The sequence below is a fragment of the Dipodomys merriami genome, unplaced genomic scaffold, assembly GCF_024711535.1.
Source record: "Dipodomys merriami isolate MVZ:Mamm:240054 unplaced genomic scaffold, mDipMer1.0.p SCAF_36, whole genome shotgun sequence".
In the NCBI taxonomy this organism is placed as follows: domain Eukaryota; kingdom Metazoa; phylum Chordata; class Mammalia; order Rodentia; family Heteromyidae; genus Dipodomys; species Dipodomys merriami.
In genome coordinates this window covers 7,185,941-7,200,422 of record NW_027205159.1, presented here as the reverse complement: position 1 = coordinate 7,200,422, position 14,482 = coordinate 7,185,941, and the positions used below count along the sequence as shown (strand labels likewise).

Sequence of the window (14,482 nt, the reverse complement as noted above, 5' to 3'; positions counted from 1 at the left end):
TCTTCACATGTTGTTCATTTTCCCTCTTTTAGTGCCCAAAAAAGGGTCCCTAAGTTTTTGAGTAAAAACGAAAACATACTTATGAGCTAAGAGTTGGCATTAAATTATGGATTTACTTGACAATCTCATTGCTGAAGTTGCTTGAAGTTAGTCAGTGTTTTATGTTTTCTTTCTCTCTTGCCTGTGTATCTAAACATCCAAAGAAGTGGGATCATTTGTGTTATGATCTCTGAGATCCATGATGGAGCACAGCTATCCTTTGGATTTGGGGATTTTCACTTCTTGGCTGGGGAGGGGGTGGGCAGACGTGAGCCAAAGTAGGTTTCAGTGATTTTTAAAAATGATATATGTAATTGATATAAATTCTTAGAAGCATTATTCTTCAGGAAGGTAGCATGGGCTGGGGGTGGGGAGAGGTCCTGCCTGCGTGTATGTAGGAAATTCCTGAGATAGTACAAACAGTTGGAAAGTGACTCAGTGGGCCATATGACATTCCAAGTATTGCCCCATACCAACCTTCTGATGTGGCTCAACACAGTGACAGTGAAAAGGAAATGGGTGGAAAGCTGGTAGAGGGAGTACGCAGACAGTTGAGTTGGGAGATGGGGACTGCAGTGTTGTATATATGGGGTTATTCCACCCGAGTGCTCAGATTAGACAGGGCATTAAATATACTACTACTATACATACTACTGGTAAAAGTAATGTAAAAATTCTTGGGAGACTCATTCTAAGAAAGACAAAAGGAATAAAGATATAGGTTTGTTCTTTTACTACTGAAATTACAGTGTGGGGCCCATAGGAAATGGTTCTGACTGACTCATTGAATTGGGGCTTCAATGATTTAAGGATGCAGGAAAAAAAATCATCCTAAGAGGTCAATCATCAGTGCAAATGTATGTGTATGTATGAGAGAGAGAGGAAGAGAGACAGACAGACAGACAGACAGACAGACAGACAGAGACTGAGAAAGCACAACAACTGGGCCCATGAAGTTTTCTCAGTACATAAACTGTAGGTCAGGTTCCCTCAATCCTTGCTCTAGGACTAGGTCTGACTGTGTACTAGGGGTTGATGACAGGGCAGTTCAGATACATGAGCAAATCAAAGGAGACAGAGCAGAAATCCAAGTCTGTGGACTCCAGAAGAGATGTCCTTACCCCTTCTCCTTCATATCCCTGTAGCCAACATATCAGAAGGGAATGCCATGCCTGAGAAAAGGTCTTGGAAAATTCCACATCCTGGGACCCAGCATCCCACCTGACTCTCAATGACAGATATTGATCAAAACTGCCAGTTGAATTCCAGCTCACCATTGCTGATAATTAAACTAGAGAGCACTTGAACCTGTGAGAACAGGGAGTTCAGACACGGCCTGGGACTTGCTCAAAATATCCTCCCCGGGGTCTCTCGTAGGTAGCAGGCTGCCCTTTCCAAGAATGTGTTTATCAAAGAGGCGACTGGAAACTTTGCTTTCCTCAGAACTCTGTTAACATGCAACTTGAGATAGTGGCTCATGCTCTATTTGGAGAAAGGAGACTATTTATAATAATAATGACCAGGACCATTGTCTCCCCTGTGGGGCCTGCTCTGCTGAAAGGTCAGGACTGTCCGATTGCTCCTTGCCACCCACATGGGTATCCTTTGCTACACAAGCTGGAGAAAAAGGAAAAAAGGAGAAAAAGTCTAACTACAGACTTTCTCGTAGGTGTTCACCAAGCTGCCTGTGCGGTTTGGGGTGATGTGGTTTAACGTGTTCTGGACAGACAATTATTCCATCTCCTCTCCTCCTGGAGGAATCAGCCACACATTATTGATGCTTTCAAGATTTTCCTACTCCCAGAGGAACAGGAATGAACCTGGCTGACTTCTACTGCAAGATGCTGGCAGAAGCCAAGTATTAGTGGCTCACGCCGGTAATCCTTGCTACTCAAAAGACTGAGATCTGAGGACTGAGGTTCAAAGCCAGCCTAGATAGGAAAGTTTATGAGACGCTTATCTCCAATTAACAATCTAAAAATCCTCACAGATGCAGAAATGTGGATCAAGTGGTAAAGCACCAACCTTGAGCACAAAAATCCAGGTGAGAAAATGAAGTCCTGAATTAAAGCCCTAGTTTGGGTGTGGGTGTGCACGCATGCGCGCGCGCGCGCACACACACACACACACACACACACACACACACGATGCTGACAGAACACAAGAGGACATCAAGACAGCAAAGACCATTCTGTATTGGAATTTGAAAACTTCCAGTTGAACCTTCAATTGGGTACTTAAACTTTATTCTACAAGAAGCTGAATCTTACATTTATTGAGACTAATGGAATTAGCCATTTTCAGGTCACCCTCCTCCCTCCCATTTTCTACTTACACATTCCATGCTCAGCTTGGTGTGTGATTACTTTTCAATTCTGAATCTGGGAGACAGTACCAGGCTAAATAAAATAACCTGGTCATTCAAAACTACAAAGCAATTAAGAAACACTCAGGCCTGGCACTGGTGGCTCATGCCTGTAATCCTAGCTACTCAGGAGGCTGAGATCTGAGGATCTCGGTTCAAAGCCAGCCCAGGCAGGAAAGACTGTGAGACTCCTATCTCCAATAAACCACCAGAAAACTGGAAGTGGTCCTGTGGCTCACCTTGAGCTGAAGAGCTGAAGGACAGCGCTCAGGCCCAGAGTTCAAGCCCCACGACCGACAAAAAAAAAAAAAAAAAAAAGAAACACTCTGGTTTTTCCTTGCCTTTTGATGTGGCCCAAAGTACAGCCATGAAAGTGATTAAGGCAGGTGTCTTATCCATTTCTGAGTACAATATAAAATCCTGGAAAAGTTTCTAACCTTGACACACAAGCCCAGAATCCACTCCTGGGGCCCAAGATCTGAACAGACATCACACACAGCTCAACACCTCTCAAGGACTACTAACAAAGCGGCCAGATGAGAACTCCCAGGAGCGAGCCACCTGTGAAGAGCCAGACGAGTGTGGATTTGTGAAAGCAACAGTGCAGATAACAGGGAATAAAAAGCCACTGCTAACTTAGGAGAGAATATGGCACAATTATCATTAGAAGCAGGTCTTAAAATAGAAGAGCCTGGGTTGGTGTTAAAGCAGTAACTAGGAAGAGCTGGTATTGTTAGACCGAGGTCATGAATACATAAAGCAAAAAGCATGAAAACTAACTTCGCAGAGTAAAGATTACACATAAAAACTCTGCATGCCCAGCTCTTTCTGAGCCACCATCTATTCTCTTCTTGTTGTTGTTGTTGTTGTGTTTATTTTTTAGGTCCAAGGTGGGGCTTGACAACTTTGCTCATTGGCTAGCACCTACCAACTGAGCCACCGCCCCAATCCAGTGAAGACACCATTCATCCAAAAAGCCATTTTCTTACCCTTGGAAGACTTTCAAATCCACTGTGAGGCTGAACAGTGGTCCAGATCCTGGGTTTGAGAGTCAGGCAAAACTAGACTTGAACTCCAATCCCAATATGCACTGCTACTTCATTGGCAGTAAACAGTTTGCTTTGTCTCCTTGAGCTTCAGTTTCCTCACCTACCAAACAGAGAGTAATATAATAAAACTGAAGATCAAATAAGACCCATGGAAAGAATATATCTCACATGGTGCCAGGCCTTGTAATAGTTAATAATATTCGGTGGCACCAACTTTGACCCCATCCTACTTGGGGCCAAGCTTGCTAATCCAAGTTAGCAACTTTCATCTCCATCTTCAGAGCTAATCACTAAGCATCCTTCCTATCCCATTTCTCACTCTTACACTTCATTTTGTCACAGCAATGAACACACTTACTTAGTCTCTGGAGATAGAAATGAATATATCCTCAAAGGGGCTGGTGCCCTTATTCAGTGACAAGGAGCTTGAGTCATAGCATGCATAAGGCCCTGGGTTTGATGTTCTGCACTGTAAAAATATAATGGTAAGAGAAAATATTGTACAAAGTTCAATCCACAATGTTTATTTATTTATTATTGTACCACTACTGGGACTTCAACTTAGGGTCTTGACCCTGTCCCTTAACTTTTTTGCTCAAGGCTGGTGCTCTACAGCTTCATTTCTGCTTGTTTGCTGATTAATTGAGTTTTATTAAAGGAGTTTTATAGACCTTTTCTATCCAGGCTGGCTTTGAACCTTGATCATCAGATCTCAGTTTCCTGAGTAGCTTACAAGTGTGTATTACCAGTGCCCAGGAGCAATAGAAAATATGTGGTTTAATCTTTAGAAAGTGGAACTTTTGACTCTTGGCTGTGCGGGGGAGGGGGGGGTATTTTCACAATAAAAATTAAAAAAAACTTTTCAATGCTTCAACAAAGGTGCATTGGTTGAAACTTAAATGTTTTATTATCAAATTTAAACTTAATCAGTGACTTTGAGCAGCTACACTTGAATTATGTCCTGATAGTTTAAGAAGTAGAGTAATGATTTCTCTTCAATTTAAAAACAGGTTACTTTTTCACAGATGGCAAATTGGTACTTAGAGGTCTAAATTTAACGACTAATAGTATAATATATTTAGGGACTAAATGTGTAGGTGGTATTTTATTTATAAACCATCTTCATTAGTTGCACATTATTAAACCTGTATTTTTTTACTTAACAAAACTTTTCAAATGAAGTACAGAACATCTAATGCTCAATTAAATGTGAATTGTGACATAAAACATGGAACTTGATTTTCTTTTTGAAGGCAATTGGGCATATCGAAAATGAGTAATCTGCGTGTGCTGTCGGAATCAGGGGGATTTACTTAAGACTTCTGAAGCCTTCAAGCTTATGAATGTGCAGCTTACAATCAAGGCTTTAAGGGACATCTCTGGCATGAAAAGCAGCAAGTAAATTAGAGGAATGGGAAAACAAGCTCATTAGAAACAGAAAATGCAGAAGTAGAAAGACGTTTTTAAAAATAACTAAATGCTAAGAAATAAGAGAAGATATTATATTCATGAAAGAAGCCAGGGATACATAGAGTTGATGGGGGGGGGGGGAGTACTCAAAGACCATAACTGAACTCAAATGGAAATTAAGTTAGAAAAATTGAAGTTTTATTGTTTTCATCTAAAAAAATAATAAGAGAGAATGATGGAAGGGGTGATTTAAGATACATTATTCTTATAACCTGACTTACAGAATTGTTACTCCTTTGTACAACTCCTTAATAATATTTTTAAAAAGAAAAGAAAGACAAAGAATGGGGGGACAATAAGAAGAAAAACATGAGAAAACAAATACATCCATCTGTTTAAAACAGAAGTTCCAGGAAGTGGCGCTGTGGCTCAAGTGGTAGAGCACTCGGCTTGAGCTGAAGAGCTGAGGGACAGTGCCCAGGCCCAGAGTTCAAGCCCCATGACCGACAAAAAAGAAAAAAAGCATAAAACAGAAGTTCCAGAGAAAGCAAACAGAGAAAATAATCAATATGATAACGTGAGGAAAATATTCACCTCTGAAGGAAACATTTTGGAAGACTAAAAGAATAGGAAAATGGTTCAAACCAAGAAATTCCCTCTGGAAGTGGTGCTGTGGTTCAAGCAGTAGAGCGCTCGCCTTGAGTTGAAGAGTGCAGGGACAGTGCCCAAGCCCAGAGTTCAAGCCCCATGACCGACACCCCCCTCAAAAAAATCTCTCATAGTGAAATTTCAGAACACTGGGAAGAATGGGAACTCTTAAAATTCCTCCTGAAAGAAAAAACAAGCAAGATCTACTAGGTGACATTCAATGGATACAAATGAGAATAACATGGAATTTATCACAGAAAACTGGTACTTAGAATACATCTTAGTGCTGTCAACTGGCCCTGGTGAGGGCCACAGGACAGGGAACAGTGGGAAGTCCTGCAGACAATGTAAGCCAGCATCCTCAGTCTCACATCTTCACGGAAATGAGTTTGGAAGCAGATTCTTCTCCAGTTGAGCCTCCAGATGAGAACAACCTCGCTGACCCCTTGATTGCAGGACCCTGGGCAGAGCTAAGTCATAGCTGAGAAGTAGGAAGGCAATGTATGTTGCCTTAACCTGCCTTTCTATTTTATAGTAAGTTGTTACGAAGCAATGTAGATAATAAATGTAGCTTCCCCCTGGGGGTGGGGGTGGGGGACAAAGAATACATCTTAGGATTCCATACCAACCAATCACTAGCTATGTGTGAGTATAGGCTAAAGTACAATTTCTCCTGGGTCTCTGTAGGGGTTTGGTTTCAGGACCCTTGTGGATACCAAATACTTCTGATCCTCAAGTCCCTTATATAAATTAATGCACTATAATCTACACAGATTCCCCAATAATTTTAAATTATATCTACAAAATGTATCCTTAAAACAATGTAAATGATGTGTAAATCATTGTTATTATGTATTATTATTCTGTATTATGTATTGACAAGGGAAAAAGTCTATATATGTCCAATAAAGACCTAATTTTTAAAAATATTTTGGATGTGAAGTTGGTTGACTCCACAGATGAAGAGCCCAGGGATATGGAGGCGGACTGTACTTAGACGTTCAAGATCTTACAGAGTTTACGACCCACACACACATTCTCAAGGAACTATGGAAGAATGTTCCCAAATGAGTAACTATTATACGAAACAGGCAGGTACGCAACCCAGAATTGAGAGCTGTAAGCCAGGAGGGCAGGGCAGGAGTTCTCAGGATGGAGGTGAAATATGGAATGTGCCGCTGGAATGTAACCAGCGCACTTTGATTCAGGATCACAGGGGCCATGGAAGGGGTGTTCAGAAAAACAAAGCAAGCAAGATCAGGGATTTAACAGATTACTAATTTGTATGGAGTTGAACCTCCCAAGGAAAAATTTTAAGAAGAATTAACGATAACTTAAGGATGCATTGATGATAATTTGAGAATGATCTGTTGATAGGCAATAGGAAAAACAACAACAGCAAGAAAACAGGAGGTAGGAGATAAGGTAATTGGTAAATCCATGAAACACAAAAAGAAATGATATAGAACAATGGGAAAGACCTGCCTTGATGTGTTGAATACTTACAGTTATGATAGGTCCTCAGATACTGATCTAATGAGCATTGTTTACCACCTTGAAAGGATCCCTAGAAGATAAAACACAGGGAGTAAATATGAAGGAGGTGATGAGGTTGAAATTGTTTGGTTCCTTATCTTTCATATAGGGAGTGGGACCTAAGGAAAATATAAACAAGACACATTTGAAAATTTTACACATAAGATATAGCAGCATCAATGAGTTATATGACCACATGGAACTAAAAGAATCAGGTAAAGGATTGGGTCATATTTGTCTCCGGGAACTGGGCGACAGAGAAGCACAGTATGGTTCTGTGGGCTTTCATAACAACCACACGAGATTATGTAATTGGGACTTGAACTCAGGGCATTGTTCTTACTAAGCAAGTATGCTACCACTTGTGTTGCACTTCAGTCCCCCAATTATGCAGTTGCTAAGATGTGTATTACCTTGTTAAAAAGAAAAAGTTGTTATAATTGTACAAATAAAGAACCTAATTAGCAAAATACAACCGATGTAACTTTTTCCCCATGGCCTGTATGCTCCATTTATGAGGTCCATGTTCTTGTTTCTTTTGAGTCATCATTGGATGATCAAAAGCCAAGTTTTGACCACTGGCTACCTCATGGGCTTTGCTTGTTATATTAGAACACTTTAAGTTAGCTGAGGCTCACCTAGTCATTGCTCCTCTGCTTGGCACTCCATGCTGCCTGCAGTCAATGGTCTGCAATCCTTCTTGCCCTTATCAGTACTTTGCAGGAAGGAGCCAGCAGTGGGCAGACAGCCTGAGACTGGCATTGGAAAACAAACAATGAATCAGAAGGTAGAACAGTTCATGATTCTCTCTCCCATTCCTTTTCATGTGCTGTCAAGCCCTGGGATAAGGTGAGGGAAAAAGTGACACTTGTCACTTGTGACTAGCCTTGCTATTGCTAGGTAAGTACTCTACCACTTCAGCCTTTATTTGCCCTACTTGTTTTTAAGATAGGACTTCTCCTTTTGCCCTGGACTGTGCCTGGACCATGATCTTCCTATTTTATGCATTCCAGTATAGCTGGGATGACAAACAGGCACCACCATGTCCAACTTCTTCTCTAGAGGTGGAATCTTGTGAAATTTTTACCTAGGCCAGTCTCACATTTCAATTTTAGCCTCCCAAGTATCCAGAGTAAATTACAAATGTGAGCCATCATGCCTGGCTGATTGCCCTGTTACTTTTTAAGACTTTTGTCTAAGCTTCCTTCTATAGCCAAAAAACACATTTATGTTCAAATAAAACAAAGATGCTGTCTCCTGATAGCATTTTAGGAGTTGTGGCTGCTTAGACTGAAACACCAGGTAGTGTGGAAGCAATCTGGCCAGCATGACTGAGATAATGGATTGGCTCCTCATTGTGGGTCCACATCCCAGAATATTCCTCTGTTCATTATTAGTTGCATATGTTCTAAGCACTTCACGTGTGTGTGTGTGTGTGTGTGTGTGTGTGTGTGTGTGTGTGTGTGTGTGTACTGGTACTGAGGCTTGAACTCAGAGCCTCGAACTATTTTTTTGCCACACTACTACTTCTATATCACACTTATGGTGGTGAAATGAGTCTGCTCAAATCCCTTGGGCTTGGCATCTGGCTGTACCCTATCAACGCCCAAGTGGAGCTGGGGACTATTGGCTCCCTTGGTGGTGGATGTGAACCTCATGTTCTCAGGCAAGCCAGAACTCTAAGAGAACAATTACCTCTGACACAGTTAATGTTGAAGGTCTGGGGGACAGCCTGAAACTGACATGGGAAAAGAAACAATGAATCAGGAGGTAGAACAGCTCATGATTCTTTCTCCCGTCCTTTTCATGCCCTGTCCATCCTTGGGATAAGGTGAGGGACAAAGGGACACAATAGAAGGCCTTGTACTTGTGAGCATGTGAGGAACAGACTGGCCTTTTATTCCATGGATGGCTGTCAGACCACAACCCTGGATGGTACTCCTATCCCTGAAAGGCTTTGCTGCCTCTTATTAAAAAAACAAACAAACAAAAAAAAAAAACCTAAGTGACTGCAAGTGAACACTTGGAAAGGAAAAGAAAAAGAAAACAAGGTTTGGATAATTGTGGTTAGAAAAATAACTTCAGAATCATTTGGCTTGAGTACTTAGAAGACTCAGAGGGCCCAAGGAATGCAGTGGATTTACGGGAAGAGGGGAAAGGAGCACATTCCTTCAGAACGCCCAATTACCAAGTTTTCATTTGTTTGCTTGGAACCAACAATGTCTGCAGAGAGGTCATCCATCTCTGAGCCAGGGAGCTGAGACATGCTTCAAGGTCACAGTGAGACAAGACAAACCAGGGAGGGAAGGACAGCTAGTACTTAACAAGACTGTGGTTTCTAGCAAACCCAATTTGAATTAAGACTAGCAAGATGTGGACAATAAGTACCCTGATGAGGAAAGCCCCACCAGAACTACACAAGGACTAAGCTCCAGGAGGGTACTTGAATGTATACCTGTCTGACTGGGAGTGTTAAGTGTTGTGGTTTTGAAGAAGTGTTCCTGAAAGGGATAGTGATGATTTGGTCATCGGCCTGTGACACCATTGGGATGTGATGGAACATTTAGGAGGAGGGGCATAGTGAGAGGAAGTTAGGTCAGCAGGCAGCCTTTGAAGGGGTCCCAGACCTCTCTTCTCTCTCTGCCTCCAGCTGCCATGAGGCAGGTAGTTTCCTCTGCCGCTCACGTCCACCGTGATATGCTGCCTTACCACAAGTCCAAAAGCAATACTGTCAGTTGATCCTGGACTGAAATCTCTGAAACTATGGGCTGAAATAAATGTTTTGTCCTTTTAGGTTGATCTATCTCAGTTATTTGGTCACAATGACAGAAAGCTAATGAACACAGTAAGTTAATAAAGCTGACTGAGGTAGAATAAGACATAGTGGGGACTGAGACAAGCTAGTGGGCCCTTTCCAAAACCAAATCTCATCGCTGTCTGCAGGAATATTCAAACTAGGCTCAATCTTGTTCGTTACAGACAGGCTATAAATCTGTAAGTCTACATGTATGTGTGTGTGTGTGTGTGTGTGTGTGTGTGTGTGTGTGTGTGTGTGTGTGTGCGCGTGTGCACGTGCCAGCACTAAGACTAGAATTCAGGGCCTTATACTCTCACTTGGGTCAATGCTGGCATTCTATCACTTGAGCCACACCTTCATATCCAGCCTTGTGCTGGTTAATTGGAGATAAGAATCTCACAGATTTTTCTGCCCAGGCTAGCTTTGAACCACAATCTTCAGCTCTCAGCCACCTCAATAGCTAGGATTACAGATGTAAGCCACCAGTGCTCTGCTCAAATCAGTCCAATTTTTGAATGAGAAATTTAGACCAGAGAGTTGGGCAACTACATGATGAGCTGGTCAGGCATGGACTAAAACAAGGAACACTGGCATAACATCCAACCTAGTGACCCTTCCTCTATAACAGCCACCTAGCCAAGACCACACGTGGGACCTCGGAGGCCTTCATTCTTCAGTACCAGCTGGTGGCTGTATCTAATGTGTTCCCTTTGTGTTCTTTGAATCCTCCCACAGGAAATAATGGCGTGGTCGATGACAATGAAGCAGAAGGTTGGCTATGCATGTGTATACGTGCAACTGTGCCACTGGCATCACATTTCATAACAATAAACCCGGAAGTCCATATTGCTAAGGGTCACCATTGACATCACTGCTTTCTGCATTGCTGTACTTCTTCATTTGCTTCCCCCCCCACACACCCAAAGCTCTTTTCATTATGTTATTGTTAAGTGAGAGTGTTCGTTTGAAAATGTCATGTCTGCATTATTTTTTTTTCTTCAACACTACAAAGATGTCATCCTATTGTTGTCTGGCCAGCTTTCTGGTTGGACATTTTTGTAAAGCTTGTCATCAGCCTTATTGTTGATATTCAGAAGAAAATGAGCATGTCTTTTAAATGTTCCTTTATCTGTCAAGTTCAACTATTTGACTAAGTGTGGTTATTTATTTATTTACTTTGATGTTACCAGGATTTGGCTCACCACTGATGATCTACTACTTGTGCCACACTGCCAGTCTGGCTTTTGCTGGCTAATTGGTGGTAGAATCTCCAAGACTTTTCTGTTAGGGCTAACTTTGATCACAATCCTTCAGATCTCTGCCTTCTGAGTAACTGGGAATATAGGTATGAACCACCAGAGTCTGGCTTTATAAACAATTACCTATTGGTCTTCCAAAAGATGCTGAGATCCATGATTTATTGTAGTTTATTAAATTTCTAAGTATTATTTTTTAATTATATATACATTTATACACATAGATATGTCTTCTGAGTTTCTTTCCTCCTCTTCTGAGGATTCAGTTGCTCATACATTAATCCTTATAAAGACTCTTCTGTGAATTATCCTTTTATTTTTTACATTTTATTCTGTGTGTTTATCCTTTTCCTGACTGAATTGATGTCTGGATGTTTTTTCTTACTTGTCTTAGTTCTCAAGTCCTTACTCACCTTAAGACCATTCATTTAACTGTAATGTATTCATCTACTCTGACTGAGAGCTATATCTCTAAATTATTCTTGAGGCTTTTTGCTCCCTATATTTTTGTTAGGTTTGAGTCATTTGGTCTTAATTTTGTCATGGTTTAGGGTTGACTTTGAGTTCTGGACATGGCAAGCGAGAGATGACAAAGGCTCTGGGAGATACCAGCCCCCTGGCAAGTTGGTTAACTTCCCATCTGGCAGTAGATAACCTGCTCGCTGATCACCATGACCCTGTCATGATGAACTTAATACTTCTGGGGATGGGCTAGATCACTGTGTCCTTTCCTTTGGAGTGTCGTTAAGACAGTCTATGAAACAAATCCCTTCCATGACTGCACTTTTACAGAATTAGCTTCTTGGCTATGCTATAAGGCCTTTAGATATGAAACATAATAGCAGATCTGAAGTGTGCAAGGGGAGAGCAGGAAAAACATGAATGGGGAATAGAGCCCCAGGAAAGCACAGAAGTCAGCCCTTCACTTACTCATAGGTGAGTCACTTTTCCAAAGCATGGAAGGTATGCAAAAAATAACAGGAAGAAAGAAGAGAGAGAGGGAGGAAGGGAGAGCTAGAATGGGAGAGAGGAAGAAAGAGAGGGGAAGAAATGAAGGAAAGGAGGGAAGAGAGAGAAATTCATTATCTCAGGGACTTAGAATGTATAAAAAAGCTGAAGTTAAATGACCTCTTTTAAATAATTCTAAAACCAAAGTGATGACAACAAAGGAGAAAATACCACAGCCCTGCAGAGGAGACCTTAGAGAGGACCCCGGTCACTGACCTGAACAGGCTTATGGTATAGACTGGATGTAGTAAAACCTGGATTTGGAGATCTATTTGATTCTATATAAATGGTGCTGGTTCCTTAAACCCCAGGGACATCATAACTAGTGTTCAAGACAGTTCCCCATGTTGAGTGAGACATAGACACTGCACTCATGTTTGGGGAGAAAACTGGGGCACAGACTTTCCAGATGTAAGGCAGGAAAGGAGTTGTCTTGGTTACAGGATGGGAAGGAAACTGACACCTGCTACCAGGTGGACAAACGTTGAGGATTTGTGTTAGTGGAGTGATCCAGTCACAGAAGTGCAAGGCTGCTGTGATTGTATTAACCTTAGACATCAAAAGAAGCCCAACTCATAGAAACAGAAAGTATATGGCTGCTAGAGCCTGGAGAGGGAAGGAGGAAGAATTGGTGTTTAATGGCGACAAAGTTTCAGTTTGGGAAAACGAAAATAGTCCTGAACACAGAACAGTGATGATGATACATTATGAGTATCTGCATGCCACTGAAATGTAGACTAAAAAAAATTTTAAGTGGACTTTATCTTGTGTATATTTTGTTACTTTTTATTTTTCAGATCTGGGGATTGAACTCAGACTCTCATGCCTACTTCATAGGCAGGTGTTCTACCACTTGAGCCATGCCTCCAGCCCCTTTATTCTCAGGTAAGATCTTGACTAATGCCTCAGGGAGCCTGGGCAATCATCTTCCTACTTGTGCTATCTGTGTCATTGGGGATAATAGGCACCCACCACACACCCAGCCATCTTTCTTCCCATGTGTCTAGGATAACAGGCACATGTCACCTGGCTCAGTCATTGCTTGAGATGAAGTCTCGAACTTTTTTCACTGGCTAGTCTCACTCCTCTAACTTCGATCTTCACCTCTCAAGTAAATAGGGATTGTAGGCTTGAGTCACTATGCTGATACCTCATTATTTTTAAAGCCATAGGTGAGAAATGGACTGATGTTTTCCCACTTGCAGTGGTCTATCTGTGATGTCTGTGTTAATCTGGTGTTGCTCCATGGGCCCCGATGGGTACAGTAGAGAGAGTATATCATAAATATGTCCAACAAAAAATGTGAATTTTTCAATGTTCTTTACGTCAATCACATAAAGAAAACAAGGTCGTAAATTTTTCTTCTGGTTGGTTAAAAATAGTGATGTGAACCGGGCTGATGTTCTGATAGTTCTGTTTACTTTCCATCTCAAAGAATTCTTTCCTTTGTGGGGGAAAACTGAGGAACATTGTTTTCGTACATGTTCATGTTTCCTGAACCTGAGGAATGTGACTGAGGTGGCTTGAGTCTAAATTGCCAACTTCTTATAAGGAATATGTGTTTGAACTTCATACCACTGCCTCCTACCTTTTCCACCATACTCCAGTACCCAAATATAACTAAGCCAAGCCAAGACACTGTGTGTTTAGCTTCATGATTCTTCTCCCATATCCCAGGTCACAATTTCTAAGCTCTAACTCTTCAGTGACAATAACTATTGAGAATGGATCAACAGAAACATGACATAAAATTTAAAATCTTAAAACCATTCCAAGGAACTCAGAGTCAGACTTCGTATCTTAAATCTAAGGAAAAAGTTGCTTGTGGTCAATTTTTTACTGTGTGTGCCCATCCTGGGACCTGAATTCAGGGCCTGGGTGCTTTTTTTTTGCTCAAGGCTAGCACTCTAGCATTTGAGCCACAGCTCTACTGCTGGATTTTTTGATGGTTAATTGGAGATAAGAGTCTCACAGACTTTCCTGCCTGGATCATGGCTTTTGACTATGATCCCGGATCTCAGCCTCCTTAGTAGCTAGGATTAGAGACATGAACCACCTGCGCTGGGCTGTGATCAGATTTTTCACATGGTTTTCTGGTTTCATCTGGTGGTGTTGATGGAAACAACTGGTTCTGTGAGCATCACAGGTTCTGTGATGCTCACAGAACCAGTCTGAAGCAAGCAGAGCATGAGCTGCTCCAGGGCTTTCTAAAGTAGAGACTGGAGGAAACTTGTGCATGTGAGAAATACCCAGCTTTGTCCAAGGGCACCATTCACAGAGTGTTTTGAATTCTTCTGTTCCATTCCAGAATTGAAGCATTCAAAGAGCTTCTCATCTAAGCTAAAGGAGAGGAACACACCCACAGAAGAAGAAT

General features: G+C 41.6%; 1 long non-coding RNA gene across 1 annotated transcript in view; it reads right to left on the bottom strand.

Annotated features, from left to right (window-relative positions):
* Window positions 1–14,482, bottom strand: part of LOC138804180 (uncharacterized) — a 58,103-nt gene that overhangs the window by 19,201 nt on the left and 24,420 nt on the right. Inside the window, exons 2-5 of the long non-coding RNA XR_011365195.1 lie at window positions 7,686–7,802; window positions 7,018–7,078; window positions 3,812–3,922; window positions 3,394–3,553 (exon numbers count right to left, since the gene is read on the bottom strand). This is a non-coding gene — a long non-coding RNA (uncharacterized lncRNA). The remainder of the gene's footprint in view (window positions 1–3,393; window positions 3,554–3,811; window positions 3,923–7,017; window positions 7,079–7,685; window positions 7,803–14,482) is intronic.